General features: G+C 36.9%; 1 pseudogene; it reads left to right on the top strand.

The window, feature by feature from the left end:
• The first annotated feature begins 13,866 nt into the window (after positions 1-13,866).
• On the top strand, positions 13,867-17,183 carry LOC118705997 (annotated as a pseudogene).
• Positions 17,184-18,943: the final 1,760 nt, after the last annotated feature.

The following is an 18,943-nucleotide window of genomic DNA, read 5'->3' as shown; positions in this document are numbered from 1 at the left end:
GGTGCCTGCACACATTTCTCAGAAGCTCCCTCTTAACTGGATCTCCTTTCCCAGTTACTTTCTATATTTAAAAGCTATTGATTTTCTCTTCTTAAGCCTCGCATTCTCCTGATATCTCCTGTTCCTCCATTTTACAATAAACTCTTTATCTAGCTGTCTCCATTTTTAAAAGCCTTATCCTTCCTAGTGTTCTTATCTAGAACTCTCTTTCAAGTGTGTAACTGTTTTCTTTATCTCTCACCTTTCACCACCCCTCTCTTCCTGCAGGGTAATCCTACCCTTCTCCCTCTTAATTTCTAGGTTTTTTTTTCCCTTCCTCCTAGAAGTGTTGTATTTTCTATAACTGCATGTTCATTAGCAAGGCAGTGATAGCATCAAACTGCAGTATAATAACATTCTCCCCATCTGATAAATGCATTTTATTCTGAACCTGCTTCTGTAGAAAGGGATGTGAATTTTAGAGCCTATCAACCCAGCTCTCTGTCAGTGTTTTCAAAGGCAGACATAAGTCCTTTTGAAACATTCACAACGTTTAATAATAATAACAATAACTGCATTTTAATGAGATATACAGACTACAGTGCAAAGACAAGAAAATGATCTAAATAGCTACTGAAGTTAAATCCTTATGATAGTTCACACCTAGAATAATGACTTACTCTCAGTATTTTTATATTCTGGCATCAGACATTTCCCCTATATGGAGGCTCTTATCCAATATGCTATATCACCCAATACTGTCTTCTAAATTGTCCTTTATGACTTTTCCTAGAAAAATCCCTGGATATAATGCTTATTAATTGCATGTTGTCTTCCAACCATTTTTAAAGAATAAACTTAAGCCAAAGTGTCTAATTTCTAATGTAATCCAGGAATTTCTCACACACAGATATACAAATCCATGAGAAAGATTCATTAGTATTGGACAAAATCAATTTGATAATGTCTCCTAGAGTGGTTTAAATGCCAACATTCACAACTGGTCAAGCTTTCAAGCTCTCTTTAGGGGGTAAAAGTTATTTCTATGGAACTCTGAAGCAGTTCAATTATTCTGAGCTTTTGCTGTTCTAAATCTACAAATGCTAATGGGTACTTAGTTCTACAGTTATAAAGCCAAGAATATTCTGGCATTATACCTCTACCAAACAGAAGCAGTGAATCATTTATATGCACTAAGTCAGAATATATATATAAGGATAAAATTAATAACTATAGAGCATGAGCTTAAAATCTATTGCCTCTTAGAATATGTATACTATTTCCTTTTCAAGTATCCAATCGCCATCTGTATGCTTTAATATTCTAAGAGGTACTCACTGTATCTTATCACTTAAAATGTGTTCAGAGAATCTCAGCCAGGAAGCTAGATTTATATCTTGCTTTTGCCACTTACTGTCTGAATGACCTTGGAAAAGTCACTTTGGAATTCAGGGGTGAGGAATTTTATTTCTGCCAAGGGCCATTTGGATATTTATAACATCAGTCAAGGACCATAAAAATTATCAACTTAAAAATTAGCCTGCTATATTTAGTCAAACATGTAATTAACTCACCCCTAATGCCTTGGCAGAGCCAGATCAAATGATTTTGAGACCCTTATATGGCCCAAGGACCTGGACATTCCCCACCTCTGATATAGTACCAGGAAGGGCTCACTCTTCTGAATCTAAGTTTCATTATCTGTGAAGTGGCAGGGTGGGGGGTAGGAGAGGCGGGGAGGGGGTGGGGCGCTGGATAACCCTCATCATGGTTTGCCGAACCCATTAAAATGAAGGAATATATGAGAACATATTTCATAATAGTCAATGTGTCTCATAACTTACTGTCATGGACACGCGGCCCAATAGAATTTAGATTATTATAAGCTTTTCCATGGTTTGGTGCATAGTGCTAAACTGTGACCCAATGTCTGTAGTCCTATTTAACCACTTGATGGAGAGAAAAACATTTGAAAATTACTATGAAAAGAACATTCTTCAAAAGAAGGTTGTTATGTCTACAGATAGACAAAGTTAGACAAAGCCAGGGAGTTTATGCTGTTATCTTTATGCACAATCTCCTAACATCTTGAAGGACATAAAGCATCACTCTCCTTGGTAATACCCACTCCCTGTTTTATCAGTCCATCTCAAATCTGTTCCTATTTTTATCCTAGGGCAGTGGAAAAAAATAGGTTTGAGTAATTAATTGCTCCTCTACCGCACAAGGAGGAGAATGTAAAATGCCTATCTAGCTGAAGGTTTTCCATTAGTGTTTAGGAGATATCTGCTTCTGAGTGAAAAGAGAGGAAGGGATGGCTTGCTCAGCTTTGATTCAAGTAAGCAACATATGGCCAAAAACTGGGGACGAGAATTGACCAAACCATATAAGCATGCCTGCCAAGGTGTGGTATTCCAAAAGAGAGACATTTATACTACACAATTTATAGCACTGGTTTTCTATTAGAACAATTGATTCAAGTAGTGGTTCTGGTACTGCCTACTTTGTTACACATCATGAGAAAGATAATTTAACACCTTAGTCTCAATTTCTTCACCTTAAATGGAATATTAATAATATTTATTATAGAGTGTTGTTTTGATTCTTAAATGACACAATATGTGAACATTCTTTCATAAGTGTAAAGCATTCGTTACTATAGCATTTGGCACATTTATTATTCAGCACACTTCCATTGAGATGCTAACTGAACAATTTTCCTTTACAGAGAGATTGCCCAAAGTATTTAGCATGTGAGTGTACATTTAGAATAAACAAAGATATTTCAGTGGTGGTGGAGATGAAGGGAAGTTATAATATGCGGAATTTGACAAACAAGTTGTCCATAAAGTCAGTAAGAAACTGATGGCTGAGCTGATGACTGTTTTGCAAAAGAAATCCTGGGATTGGTCTTCAACCAGCACGTTTTGGGAAAGAATGAATCTGTGTTTTGATTGGAGAGGCCAGATGAAATAGTCAAGAGTCATATGAAAACATGCTCATAGTTACTAATAATCTGAGAGGTGCAAATAAAAACAACAATGAGGTACCATCTCACACCTGTCAGAATGGCTATCATCAACAAATCAACAGAAGACAATTGCTGGTGAAGATGTGGATAAAAAGGAACCCTCATGCACTGCTGATGGGAATGCAGACTGGTGCAGCCACTGTGGAGAATAGTATGCAGTTTCCTCAAAAAATTAAAAATGGAACTCCCATTTAACCCAGTCATCCCACTTCTAGGAATATATCCCAAGAAACCAGAAACACCAATCAGAAAGGATGCACCCTTATGTTCATAGCAGCACAATTTACCATAGCTAAGATTTGGAAACAGCCTAAGTGACAATCAGCAGATGAGTGTATTAAAAAACTGTGATACATCTACACAATGAAATACTATGCTGCTGTAAAAAGAAAGGAACTCTTACCATTTGCAACAGCATGGATGGACCTGGAGAGCATTATGCTAAGCGAAATAAGTCAGTTCGAGAAAGATAAATATCACTCATTTATAGAAACATCAATCAGACTGTAAACTTCAGAGGGAAGGTAGGAGAGGGTGGAGGTAAGGGGGAGAGGTCAACCAAAGGACTTGTATGCATATGTATAAGCCTAATCAATGGACACAGACACCAGGGCAGTGAGAGCATGAGTGGGGGTTGAGGGGGTGGGGGGGAACAATAGAGGGTATAAGGACACATATATAATATCTTAATCAATAAAAAAAATAGAGGGGAAAAAGTCTATGTTCATGAACCAGACTGAATTTGAATCCTGACTCCACTATTGCACAGCTGTGCAACCATGCTCTGCCTCAGTTTCCTGATTGGTAAAATGGGGATAATAATAGCTCCTCCCAAATAGGAGTTTATAAGGATTACATGAGCTAATAAATGAAAAGGACTTAATAAATAATAAATGCCAGGTATTATTAGAGTTCACTACTTGATGACCAATTTCTGGAAGACAGGGCCCTCTTAGGAATCACTAGATCCTCAGTGTTTGGCACACAGAACAAACAGAATGAGTTTATTTTAAAATATCTATTAAGTATCTACCTGTAGCTAAACAATAGCAACTATAAAACAAACAATAATAAGTATTGATATGTCTTCAATTACTTTACCAATATAGCATCCAAGTCTAAGAAATGTAGGTCATGACTGACTGGTCCATAGAAACTGCAATTGCATTGATAACACAGCTCAACAAAATGCATCCTGCAATTTAATACACAAAGGTCAAAATGTTTATCCTCTAAAAATGTTTTCTTGTGCCAATGTGATCTATAATTTTCAAGTACAACAATGTGACCTATAATTTCCAAGTATAATTTCTATGAACTATTACAAATAAGAATTTTAAAAGTATGTGCTTTTTCCCTGGCTGGTGTGACTCAATTGGTTGGGCGTTGTTCTGTGTACCAGGAGGTTGCCAGTTTGATTTCTGGTCAGGGCACATGCTCTGGTTGTGGGCTCGATCCCTGGATGGGGGCGGGCAGGAAGCAACCTGATCAATGTTCTGTTCTCATAGTAATACGTTTTGTTTTGTTTTTTTTCTCTCTCTCTCCCTCTCTCTTCCTCTCTCTGTAAAAATCAATAATTTTTTTTCCTAAAAAGTGCTTTTAACAGTAGCTTTCTTAAACTGAATAGATACAGTTTCACTTTTTCAAATGTTAAAAACACCTTGAGATATACTACATAGAAGTAAGCATACTATGAGTCCAAGGAATAAAAATCAGTTCATGACTTTTATCTTTTACATCCTTTCACTCACCAAATGTAGACTATTTCACTGCCATTTGTGTTCTTTCAATAGGGTGGCAAGGAAGGAGGAGAGAGATTAAATTAAAACTAGTCCAACCTGTTTTGTTCTAGAAATTTTTCTTAGGTTACGTGGTAAAGAAGTCCCAAAAAGCATTTAAAAACTGTCACCAACACAGATAAACTGAAAAATAAAATGCTTATTCATTTTGATAAAATCAGTTATAAAACTAAGTTTGTTTCATCAAGTGAAAATAGCTATCCTTCAAATACATTAAGGCTTTCTTTAGAAGTTGTTTTAAAAAGTGCTGTGAATGGTTAATTAATTTGCATTTGGTATTATTTGACAAATATAGCCAATCATAACATTTACATACAGTAGATGGACAGAGATAAAATTCCCGAGTCCAAATATGCAACCATAGTAAGTGGAAGAGTTTACTTTTTCCCACATTTATGAGAATGAAAATGAAAGTCTTTTGGTGTTCAGACCAAACTCAAAACAAAATTCCTGAACTTCTCTTTTAGAATTTCGATGCCAAGCCTTAGCTAACAAAGTAACAATCCGCCGCACTGTTGCAAAGCTCTTAAAAAAATGGGGTTTTATACAAACACTGACAGGCTCTGACCATCAGTGGCATTAGGAGGCGCCACCATAATTGCAGTCTCCTGAAGACATAACTTATTTCAGGCGAAGGAGGAGAGCCAATATTTTGTATTTTAATTAAGAAACCTGGACTTTGTTTATAATAATTGGCTGTTAGGTCAATCCTTGCCAGGATATACTTGTAAAAGAAAACTTTTGCCTCAAGAAAGCTTTCATTTAAGATTTTGCAACAGATTTAGGATTTGGGATGGAATCCTTTTCAATTATTTATTTTAGTTGCTTTCATTATAATACCAAATAGCTTAATTTATTTGCGTATGTTTTCAACCTACTCATCTGTGGCTATAAATATTTATTATTTGCTTCTTGAAAATTTTTAATTATATCAATGAAAATATATTGTTTGCTATGAATACAAAAGACAAACTATTTTCCTTATCTAACTAGTTAGACCTGAAAATAAGTTTGCACAGTGCTATAAAATAACTCAATCAATATTCAAGACAGAGTGAAACACCAGAGATCATTTAATAACATATAAAACATCTTAGATGTGAAACACCCATATACTCATTTTGAAAAATATATATATGTATGTAAAATATATATATTGGCTGTTCAGATCAAAGCATTTTATATAATAAACCTTTAAAGCTCCTATTGTCCAAATGTTTTTCTTTTTAATAATAATTATATTTTTGGCACATGCAACAATAGTAGTATTGCTTAGTATTTGTTTTAAAACTAAATTAGAGGCAGAATATGTCTGAAAATTATAGCTCTGGAAAATTGCGTACCAAAGGAAATCCAATGGAACACTGCCACCTTTTGGTAACACAAATGGTAAAGCTGCAGTTTACTGTAGCCTTTTTGAATGAAAATGTTTAGACAGACTTTCAGATTTTAGAAATAGAAATCCTATCTCTATTGGTATGAAACTAACCATCGTAATTTTTCTTCTCAGTTGTGGTCCTTTATTTTTAAGTATTTCAGCTTCTAATTTTGCAAGTTCATCCTCAAACTCTTGAACTTTAGAACCTGGAAAGGATTCTTCCTGTTTATTTTGTAAAGAATGGCAAGTAATGGCCAAGTAATGAACAACACAAAGGACTTTTATACCCTGGGCCTTCACGAGCATTTCTATGGCCTCTCTTTATACCTAACCACAACACTGCCCTACAGAACAGTATTAATATTTTGCAGAGAAACATTCAAATTCTCCAAGGTACTAATTGCATTTCTTTCAGCTGGAAGGATTTATGCCTTCTCACTCCTAAGTGTTTTATGTATACAACTTTAAATTATGGGGCAAAAGAAATGATACAGGAGGTGCCTAAGCACATATAGGGACTAATTGGCGTGTGAGAAGAAATAAAGGGCTAAATATAGACAGAGATTTTATTTAGAGGAGGACCTGAAACTGTGAGGCTGTCTAAGTATAGGGACAAAACAAAATAAAGCAAAGCAAGAGTGGGAGAGTAGATAAGAATTAATAAGTAAGATAAATAAAAGAAATAGTTGTACAACACATTATACAATTCTTTTTCGGTTCAGTTCCTGCAACCTAATAAAGAGCCCTTTTAGCTATAAAGGCAAAGAAACAGTAACTAATATGTAATCAAAATGAAATAAGAACAAATATATAGATGAATATAAAGAAAAGAGAGAGAAATTCCTAGGTGTGAGCAACCAAGAAGAAATCTAAAAATGAGAGATTTGTCAAGTGACTCCCTAGCTGTTCAATGGCTGATCAGACTCAGGTAGATCCCTATTTCTAGGGGCTGCAAATTAAATGTCCATTTGTAACATGAACATGACCTTGGTTATATATGAGTTTATGTGTAAAACCGGAGATGCATGCAAAGAGCCAGAAAAATGATGTGACTCCTGAGTGACAGAGGAGAGGAATAAAATCACTCTACCTGGGAAAGTAACAATAATATATTTGATGTGGCCCGAGGATCCAAGTGGAAAACAAAAAATTCTTTTTTAAAAGTTAAAAGCCTGTGTGGTATTATACTGTCTTTCTGGATAGCGGTAGAATCTCCAAGCCTAGAAATGAAAAATTAATCATAAACTAATTAAACACAGCATCGTTTCAACAACCTGTGGTCAACAGTATTACAATAGAGGGGAACATACAGCAGTAATTGGATATTAATTATAATTTAGGTTATGAAAAAGGTGGTGGCTCTCATCTCATCTCAGGTGTTTTCTCTTTTTCATTCTCTGGCTCTTAGTTTTGAGTCACCAGCTGTCCCACTCTGAGGACATTCAGGCAGCCTATGGTTAGACCCACAAGTTGAGCACCTAAGGCCTTCTAGCAGCCACTAAAGTGAATTTGAAAGCAGATCTTCTGAGACATTTCAACAGCCTCCTGAGTGAATTTGTAAGCAAATCTCTCCCTCCATCCATCCTTGTAACACCATCAGATGATACCATGGCCACAAACAAAGGCTTAACTGTAGTCTCATGAGACATCTTGAGCCACAGGCTTCTATTTATGCTGGGGCCAGATTCTTGACCCACAGAAAGTATGAAATAATAAATGTTTGCTCTTGTAAGCTTATAAGTTTGGTGGTGATTTGTCATGCATCAATGACTAGTTTCTTACATGAGTAAGATGTCCTTAAATCTAGGTTAATTCTTGGTATCAGTATCTCAATATTCATAATGGAATGCTAAAGAATATCATCAGATAGTCCAGTTGCTAAATATTTGGACCTTCCATCAATAAACTTTATACATATCAATATTTTTAGTTATCAAAGAAAATAAATATCAAAAACTGTTTCTGATTCTAAAAAAACATGGCTGAGAAACAATGCAGAAAAGATATTTTAAAAAACATACCATTCATGAATTGCTTAAAAAACTTGATCTAAGGATGAGGTATAAAATAAGCTTTTCTAAATACTGATGTTGACAATAGTGTCCAACTCTAAATATATCCCTTTTAAAGCATCACATGAAATTTTTATTTTAAAATTCAGTTCTAAGGAAATGTGTTTCTATAATTTCATTAATTCATTCAATAAGTATTTATTGCTTTATCATAAATTAGGCATTCAAGATTATACTGGGAATATATTTATTAAGGGGGGCAAGTGTCTCCACCTGCATAGAAGTAACATCTAAGAAACAAGTAAATATTAAACAACTGATCCCAAGTAGAAAGATGATAGCGTAAAAGCTTTAACCAACACCCCCAAATGGCAGATCTCAGATATCAAAGAGAAGCGTTAGACAAACATAAAATTTTTCAAAGGGGATTTATAAAAACCAGTTAAACAACCCATAACTCCTTTACCTCAAGGATTCAAAAGTAAAGAATACTGCTGATGTGTTGTAAGTCCCTACTTATTTTTGTCTCCATCTAACACGAAACTTAACTGTAATGACAAGGGTTTCAATGCATCTCCTCAGAGAATCTGACATGTGCACCTTAACATTGGGAGTTGCAATGGATGGTGTTCTATTTTCACCTAGAAAATGTTACAGGTAAAAAACCTTGGGCTAATGGCTCTTATCATGGACCAGGGGAGATGGCCAAGTTGAGAGGGGCTTGTTGTTACAGAATTCATTAAAGCAAAAGGCACCTGAGGGTTTTCCATAGAACAGATCTGGACCACAGATGCAGGAGAATCAGTACATTAAGTCATGTTAGGGCCTTGTCCACAAAGGCTATCTAAAGAGTGAACTGGCTGCAGTAGAGAAAAGTTGAAAGCATCCCTGGATTCCCAGAGCAATAAACTAGAAGAAAAAAGTATCACCTACATCAAGACAGTAGATGAGAAGTCCCGGATGATGGAAGGCAGCAGTGCATCTGAAGAATTCATGTAGGTATTTTACAGAAGGAAAGGGTCAGTGTTTGTTGAACATCTGTAGGCCAAGGGAAGACAAAGCAAGCACATGAAAATGTGCAAATAAGAAATAATCTGCTGCTTTTACCCCTCTGCTTTAGTATCCTATGGCTGCCATAACGAATTATCTCAAACTGGGTGGTTTGTAACAACACACACAACCCAGTTTATAGTACTAGAGGTCAGTTTGAAATTAAGGTGCCATGTTCTTTTTGCAGGCTCTGGAAACAGGATTCTTGTGTCTCTTCTATTTTCTGGTGGTTGCCAGCAATCCTTGGTGTACCTTGGCTATAAGTGTTTAACTCTAATGCGTGCCTCACACTTCTTAGTGCCTTCTCCCCTCTGTGTCTGTCTCTACCTCCTCTTCTAACAAGGAGACCAATCATACTGGAATTAGGGCCCACACTAATCAAAGGTGACCAGATGTCCCGCTTTTGGCGGGACAGTCCCGACTTTTAACAATTTGTCTCACGTCCTGCAGCGTTTTAAAATAGTCCCAACAGTATGCTGGACAATTTGTGAATAATCAGGACTGTCCCGCCAAAAGCGGGACGTCTGATCACCTTACCCTATCGAATAACATCCCACTTAACTAATTGCATCTACAAGGACCATATTTCCAAATAAAGAGGCATTCGTAGGTTCTGGGTAAACATTAATTTTTGAAGACACTATTCAAACACATACACTCCCCTACCTCCTAACCATTCAAATCCAGAGGGTAGTCCGAAAAAGTAACTAATGGTGGAGGTAGCTAATGAGCAGACTATTTTGCCTTCTGTCTCTGCCTCCCTCCAACCCCTTTTTGTCTTGATTCTGCATCTTCATCTTATGCCAGGCTCCACCTTTTAGTCAGATTCACCTTCTTTCAGTTCCTTAGACTTGCCATACTCACTCTTGCTACCAGGCTTTTACATTGCTGATTTTCCCACCCGGAATGCTCTTCTGGAATATACCTACATGCTTAAGTTCTACTTATTTCTTTTTTTTTTTTAATTTTAAAAAAATATATAGTTTATTGATATTTCAAGGAGAAGAGGAAGGGAGAGAGATAGAGAGCTAGAAATGCCGATGAGAGAGAAACATCGACCAGCTGCCTCTTGCACATCCGCCACTGGGGATGTGCCTGCAACCAATGTACATGCCCTTGACCAGAATTGAACCTGGGACCTTTCAGTCCGCAAACCGACGCTCTACCACTGAGCCAAACCGGCTTCGGCTACTTATTTCTTCAAAATTCAAATGAAAACTCACTTTGTCAGGACCCAATTGCTAGTCCATGGAAAAGCTTTTATAACAAAATGAGGTAAAAATAAGTTATAGTAATAATTATACTATCAAATAGATGGATATATCAATGCATATTAAATTTAAGCTTGAGCAATAATATAATTGCAGGCTGTGCTTTCTTGGGAAATATTTTCTTTTTATTCTGTGATTTTTGCCTTCCCTGCTTTTTTATATTTAAGTGCATTTTATGTTAGCATATCATAGTGATAGAAGGTGGCAGTTCCTTCTTTTTTTGTCCTTAATTGTCAAAGATAAATAAAACACTATAAAGCTGACAACTTTATGTCACAAAATAATTGAAATTTTATTGACTTATAAAATCTAGAAGCCTGGGAATTACTCAGAATCTAATGGTAAGACTATCATATTGCGCATTAGAGAAATGAAAATGTGAAAAAATACTCGCAATAAAAAAGATACTCTCTTTTCACTAACTATGACTGCCTTCATTCTGTGTTTTTTACTATTACTCTCACAGCTACTAAACTTGTTTTTATTCCAATATTTTATTCCTATACAATTTTCTAAATCCATTCCTCATTGCTGACTTACCCATCATTATTGCTTAATTTAGTGCTTCCCTTTATAAGACCTCTGAATTCCACATCTCCTTCACTTTTTAACATTCCCATTTAACCAAGCTGTTTGCTCAGGTCCTTTCCATTGACAGTGTTCTCTGCTGCGGTTCCCAGAGTCATGCTGTACCAGCAGGGCCCTCATCATTATACCCCAGCCATTTGTTACTATTACTCCCTTGTTAGCTCTGAATTTAATATTCTTACAGTGGCTCCTCCAAGCTAGCTTAGTCATTTCAACCTCCCACTCCAATTCTATACTCACTTAACTCATGTTTAGCTCCTTCTATAATGCATTGAAATCATTTAATAAATCTTAAATTAATTCATTTTCTACCTAATAACGATTCTGTATCCTCTTTTATTTTATTTTTCTCCTCTATGCATGTGGGGAGGAAAATGCTTTGAAATCTCTCCAGTCCCTTACATTTACAAGAATTCCATACTACTCTACATTGCTCAAGATCACACAGCCTCCAGAACTCCTTTGTTAATGTTTTCTACCAAGTGTTACTGTCAATCATAGACCAAATATACATTTTTCCAAATATACATTGGTCTGAATATCATACAAACTCTTTTTTTTTACCTGCCAATCACTGGCAAAGTATTATTATTATTACCTCTCTTCTATTCAAACTATCATCATTTTATCACCATACATGTCAACTACAAGTATTTAGATTTTGTTTTTACCATTTTAGCTGAAATTTTTTTCTTATATACCAAGTCTGATATCCTAATTATATGACTAAATAAATTTTCCCATTCTTGACTTTTCTGATATATTCCTACAGCAGTCGACACTGTAGTTCAATATTTAAAAATGTCAACCATTATTTCACTATGAAATTTTTTCTTCTCTTGAATATATGGCACTAATTCTCCTTCTCTCTGTGTATGCAGGAAAAATTTTCTGTCATTAAAACTTGGAAAAATACCATAGGCTGCTCTCATGTGTGCACTCTTCAAATAAGTCTACCAAGGCCTTCCCCTAAATTCTAGCAATACCACCAATTATGTGTCTCTGTCATTGTATTCTCTATCTGTATCCCAAATGTTAGGAGAAATCTCTAAAAAATGTTTAGAAATGTATTAGATCCCACCTTACACCTGTTAGAATGGCTATTATCAACAAGACAAGTAATAACAAATGAAGGAGAGATTGTGGAGAAAAAGGAACCCTCATTCACTGCTGGTGGGAATATAAACTGGTACAGCCACTATGGAAAATAGTATAGAGATTCCTCAAAAATTTTAAGAATAGAATTACCATATGTCCCAGGAATTCCTCTTCTGGGTATCTATCTAAAAAAAAATGTAAAAACACTTATTTGCAAAGACATATGCGCTCCTATGTTCACTGTAGCATTTTTCACAGTGGCCAAGATACAGAACAACCCATGTGTCTTTTGATAGATGATTAAAGAAAATGTGGTGCGCATATACAAAGGAATATTATTCAGCAATAAGAAAAGATAAAATATTGTCATTTTCAAAAACTTAGATGGATCTTGAGAATATCATGTTAAGCATAGTCAGACAGGAAAAGTCAAGAACCATATGATTACAGTTATATGTGGAATATAAAACTGAAAGCAACAAATGAACAAACAATATAAGTAAACAAAAATTCATAGAAACAAACAACAATATGGTGGATATTAGAGAGAAGGGGGGATGCAAGGGTAGTAAAGATAAAGGGGACAAATAGATAGTGATGGTAAAAGAGTTGACTTTGGATGGTGGGCACACAATGCAATATACAGATGCTGTATCATAGAATTGTACACATGAAACCTATATAATTTTAGTAATTAACATCACTCCAATAAATTTAATGAGAAAAGTATATTATATTTGAACAAATTTAAGTTATAACTTTAAACTATAAACTCAGATAAGCAGAAATGTTAATACCCTTCTTCTGTAATACACCTATTTCAATCCCAGTTTTTAATCTCTATTATTATACTTTTGTCAATTCTATAGGAAATAGTTCTTTGTAATTTAAATGCTTTCTACTTAAAATTTTCTTTCCTTCCAACCCCCTTTATCCTCAGGGGTTATTTAATTTCATGTCATGAAAGGAAGGCATCTGGTCTATGGCCATTGCTAATAGTTCATGCTACGATCTATTTAAATGCAGAGTCAAGCAGGGTTCCTGAGATTCTAATTGGATCAACTAGATGAATGATATTACTTTTCACTAAGAAAAATAATAAAGGAATAGGAGCAGGGCTCAGACTGGAGAATGCTATATTTGCAGGGTATGGGAGACAATCATGAAAGTAACTCAAGCAGGCAGATGGGGCATCTGAGATTGGGCATTCAGAAGAAAGAGGTGAGCTAGAGATGGTGATTTAGGGCATCAATACATGTCTGGCAAAGACAGATGCTCAATAAAGACTTGTCAAATAAACAACCACCACACACCATTAGAAATTACGGTTGAAGCTATGGGAATGCAAGTATAGAATAATAATATATAATGGCTGAAAACACAAGGTTAGGAAACATGAATATGTATGAAACAAGCTAAGGGAACTTTGTTCTTTAAAGAGACAGTGTAGGAAAACACACACACACACACACACACACACACACACACACACACACACAGAAACACCAAAGAGATAGTAATGTCACTGAAACAAAGATAGCAGATAGTTCAAAAGGGTGGATTAACCCTAGTGCAATTCCAATTTAGGTGTCTGTTTTGTCAAACAGAAGTTACTTATCTCTGCCCAGCTTCTCTCTCACCTAAGTGTGTGCTCTACCCCATGGAATAGTCTATGGACATAGACAAGAGTCCTCTGAATCCCCAGAACTATCTTTTTGGTTGTAAACTAAAGGCTGAAACATTATCACTTTAAAGAAGATAATGATGAAAATGAGCACCAATTATCTTTTTTTATTATTATTATTTCAGAGAGGAAGAGAGAGAAAGAGAAAAATAGAAACATCAATGATGACAGAGAATCGTTGATCAGCTGTCTCCTACACACCCTACACTGGAGATTGAGCCTGCAATAGAAATCCAACTATGACGTCCTGGTTCAGAGATCAAAGCTCAACCACTGGCCAGGCAACAACAATTATCTTTACAAATGATCAGTTTAGGGATGCACTATACATTGTTGAAGTAGAGGCAATGAATTATGAAGGCAGTCCAATTAGAGTAACGCTGGCAACTTTGAAAATGTCTGTACAGCCAGTGATTTCCCTTTGTGGCTTTGAAGTAATACCACCTATGGTCTTAAGGTTAAAATATGGTTCAGAACCTGTGCATACAAGTGGACAGCACTTAGTAGTTGTGGTAGAAGAGGCAGAGTCAGTAGATGAAGAGGAGGCGGGTGTAAAAATCAAAGTATGTCTGGAAAGCATTCTGCCCCTGCAAGTGGTAGCAAGTTCCATAGAAAAAAGTAAAACTTGCTGTTAATGAAGATGATGATGATGATTTTGAGAATGAGAAAGATGAAGAAAAATCTCCAGTAAAGAAATCTATATGACATACTCCAGATGAAAATGCACAAAAATCAAACTAGAATGGAAAAGACTCGAAACCATCAACATCAAGATCAAAAGGTAAAGAATACTTAAAAAAAAAAAAAAAAAAAAAAAAAAAAAAAACAGGAAAAAGCGCCGAAAACACCAAAAGACCTAGTTTTTTAGAAAACATTAAAGCAAAATACAAGCGAGTGTTATATAAAAAAGGCACTACTGTTAAATTAAGCCTCAAAAATGGGGAAAGATGAAAATAAGAGACAAATATAATCCCTACTGAGTATCATCAACAATCCAGACTGAAGTCTTCTATTTCAATCTCAGTCCCCTTTCCAGATTAAGCACCAATCCATGTCCCATTCTAAACTGGAAGCTGAATCACTCTTAATTTCCTAAAGCACATATATGTGACTGCTGATTCAGTGAACATTTATTTCTAACTGTTTACTTATCTCACCTCTTTGACCATGTTTTAAACACCTATGTTATCTTCCTAGCAGCTCAATAAATATTTGAATGAATCAAAAAAGGTGGACTAATTATCATTCTCAAATAGTTCAGTGTGGTCAAAGAAGATAAGAAATGGGAATTGTCTTCAACATTAAGCCACAGTGAGATTATCAAAGACTTTTACCTAAAAAAAATTTTGGTGGTGTAGTCTTAATGGAAATCAGGTTTTGAAGTTTATAGAAAGTGAAATAAACCTATAAGATAAAAGGCTAATATGCAAATTGTCCCATTGAGAGTTTGACCAGGAGACCAGGACTTTGATCACTCGTTATAACGTGTGCTGACCACCAGGGGGCAGTGCGGAACATGGAAGGCAATTAGCATTGATGGCAGGGCACTGAGGGAGTGAGGGAAGGAGGAGGTGGGAGTCTGGGAGGCAGGGAACCTGATTGGCCCTGATCACCTGTCAAGCCTAGGACCCTACCCAGGCACAAATTTTGTGCACCGGGCCTCTAGTAGAAATAATAAATGAAGATAACTATTTTACAAAGAAGTCTGAACAGGAAAAGGAAAAGGAGAGAAAGGTTTACTACTAAAAGAAAAATTAATGTTTATAAAAAGGTCTGGGAAGTTGGTTGCATTTAGAATTGAAAAATATTTTTTTTCATTGGCTAGTTTATTAATCTCAGATCTCTGGTTATATTATCTTGATTCTCTACCTCACAAGTCTCAAAATCATTTTGTAAATGATTTGAATTATTTCTCAGTAACAGTTTTCATGTTTGCTCCAATTGTTTATTTCATTCTCCTACCACCATTTCTCTGAAATAAACTTAAACTCCCTTAAGTCACACACAACAATTCTACATTATTCTGTTGAAAAATTTCTTTGAAGATATCACATGCCTTCACAAGACTTTTTCAGCACCTTTCTGCATCTTAACAAATAAAGCAAATACTACTTTTACAAAGAGAAACAAAACCCTCAAAATTGTTGCTCAGCTCAAATCAACACCATTTTCCTAAAAGTATACCATTTTCATGTCTTGTGTCTGCCAACAGATATCCTCTTCACTTTCTCCACTTATCCAAATTCCACTTACCATCTCAGACTCAGCTCAGATGTTATCTCAACAATGCTATTTGCTTTGATCTCAAGTAGAAGAGATCACTCTTTCCTGGGCAATCTGACAGTCAATTTTGACAGCTTCTATCACACTTTTTACACACTGAACTAAAGTTATGTGTTTAACTCCCCTATGAGATGGCAAACAGCTTGAAGATGGAGAATATATTATGTATATCTCTTAGCTCTCACAGAGCCTTATACAGTAAATGTTCAGCAACACAAGTAAATTTGTGAATGCAGCAATGTTCGTGCAAGAAGAGTCCAAAAAAAGAACAGGCACAAAAGACTGAGTCAAAATGATTTGCTGTTGAGTAACTAAGACATTCAAATACCTCTGTCAATCATAGCATGAACAAAGACTTCTTAATTAGGGTTGTGAAAAATTGGTTTAAATATGATTCAGGACGCACAAATAATAATGATACCAATAGTAGAGTCAGCAGCATACATTAAACACACCATGGGACTGTGCATTGTGAGAGGATTCTAGGCCTTTTGGGAAATGCTGAGGAGCTAAAGAAAGGGTCCTGCGTGCTTCTTATCCTGCAATGTGCAGCAGTGAGTAGAGAACACGCAAACATAGTCCCATGAAAAGTTTTGAACTAAGAATTCTAATTTGGTTCGGCAAATAGTTTGAAGTATCTTTTATGTACTAAACACTATGGGTTAACATAGTGTGAAAGAGAAGATGGTAAGATACAGGACCTTCTCAAGAATCTTATCATCTAACTAGTGGCCCAGGGCACGAAATTCATACACATTAAAAGGGAATTAATTAGAGAAAATATTTTAATATTGCTATTTGCCTTTTTTTTTTTTTTTCTATAATAGAATTGTCTGGCCGGCCCCATCCTTATTGGGCGACACCAAGACTTGGCTAGCACCAACCCTGTCAAGCCCCGCCTGTCAGGGGATGCAGCCTCACATCCCACTGCTGGAATGGGGGTCGTGGCCTCAGGTCCCCCAACCCTGGCCTGTGCCACACAGCCTCACCCAGACCCCCCCACACCATGAGACCCCAGATCCCCCATGCTGCAGGACCCATTAATGTACCTCCTGGTGACTGGTCCTTTGGTCATTACGGATGAAAATAAAGTCATGCATTTAAGCATGCACATTCATTTTCAATGCCTGATTTGTCTATGTTCTCTAAATTGCAAAATAAATAAAATCTTCAGTCAGATATATCATAATGCCAAGTTCTTTATATAATGACACATACCACTCTCTCCTTTCAGTATGCTCCATTTGAATGGATTAAATGTATGTGACTCATATGAAAGGCACTGCTGCTTGCTCTTAGTAGAGAAGCATTAGCTCATTACCTAATGCCATAAAGTGGTTTAAATGGCAAATACTGACTTGAAGAACAGAAGGAAAAATAACAACAAAACAATCCACTAAAAACAACTTTTAGTGCAGTGGATGGCAGAATTCTTTCACTTTCCCTTTGTTTTCTTCTGCTTTACCCATGAACCTATTTGTGCTCTGCCTCAAAATCAACACTGAAGACAAAATCAGATGCTGTAATCTGCATTTTATAGTGCCATTGGAGTAAAAAGAGGTGTTTTTCAATCTTTACCTTTTATTATTTTTTTATTATTATTATTATTTTTTATTTATTTTTTATCAATTACCAATGCAGCTCAAACTTTCTCCCAATGTTCCAGGAGCCAGGCCAACATGGCTGTGCGGACACACCTTTGGTAGGTGCTGTCAGGCTTCAGGGCTGGGACGGGGAACATATGCCAGGTATTGCTGGAAACAAATCAGCTCTCCTCTCTACATAGCAGGAGTCTTTTCATTATAAAGGAAAAGCAGCAGCCATTTTCCATTACCCCCATCCCCAGTCCTCCTCGCCCGGGGGTGTAAGAAGGGGCTGGGAGGATATTTGCTCTCAGATCTTTGACTTCTCTTATTTAACTGAACCCAGTGACAGCTTCTTCTCTGAGTGCAATGCCAGCTGCTCAGGGCTAGCTGCACCTGGAAGGCAAGCGGCAGAGCTGACCAGTGGCTTTGACCAAGCCCGAGCCCGCAGATCACAGCAACCTCGCAGGCTGGCTGTCCCTAAACACTCTAGGGCCGTCCCAGCTCCACACCCCAGCTCTCTGCTCTCCCCCTTTCACCCACAGGCACCACCAGCATGTTGTGCCCCATGGCTTGGTGTGCAGACACCATGGTTGCAGGTTCAAGATGCTCTGCCTCCTCCTGGCACTTTGAGCCATGAGCGCCAGTAGGGACCTTTCCACTCGGTCTTGATCTTTGGTCACTGCTGAGGTTTTCTGGACTCTCTAGGCCAGGGACAGCCAGAATCTTTGCCTCTGACCAACACCATGTCTGGAGCCTGCCTGGGGTACCCCCAGCCCTGGGAAAGTGTGGCTGCGTGGCCAGTCTGGGTGAGGGGCTGTGGGGGAGGTGGGGGGTTGGTGAACTGTCCCACCCTCAATTGGGGTGGGAGAAGCTGATCAAGGGTGGGGTCTGGGGAGGGGCTGGGCAGGGCAGCCATCTTTTGATGGTGTTACAGTTTGAGGGTCAATTTGCATATTGCCTCTTTATTATATAGGGTTATTGATGAACAAGATAAGCCTTAGCAAAATATCAAGCAGTAAAATAATTCCTATTCAAAAAATTGAATTACTGCGTTGGAATTCACCAGATGACTATAAATTCTTCCCTGGACTTGGGAATAAAAGAGTTCTAGAGAGGAGGATCCATGTGAAATGGATATGGAGGCTTTGCGCCTGCTGCAGAGACACAGGATGGGTAGAGTCAAG

The sequence above is a fragment of the Pipistrellus kuhlii genome, unplaced genomic scaffold (assembly GCF_014108245.1).
Source record: "Pipistrellus kuhlii isolate mPipKuh1 unplaced genomic scaffold, mPipKuh1.p scaffold_m20_p_5, whole genome shotgun sequence".
NCBI lineage: Eukaryota > Metazoa > Chordata > Mammalia > Chiroptera > Vespertilionidae > Pipistrellus > Pipistrellus kuhlii.
The sequence above is the reverse complement of the archived record's forward strand: the minus strand, read 5'-3'. Positions and strand labels throughout refer to the sequence as shown.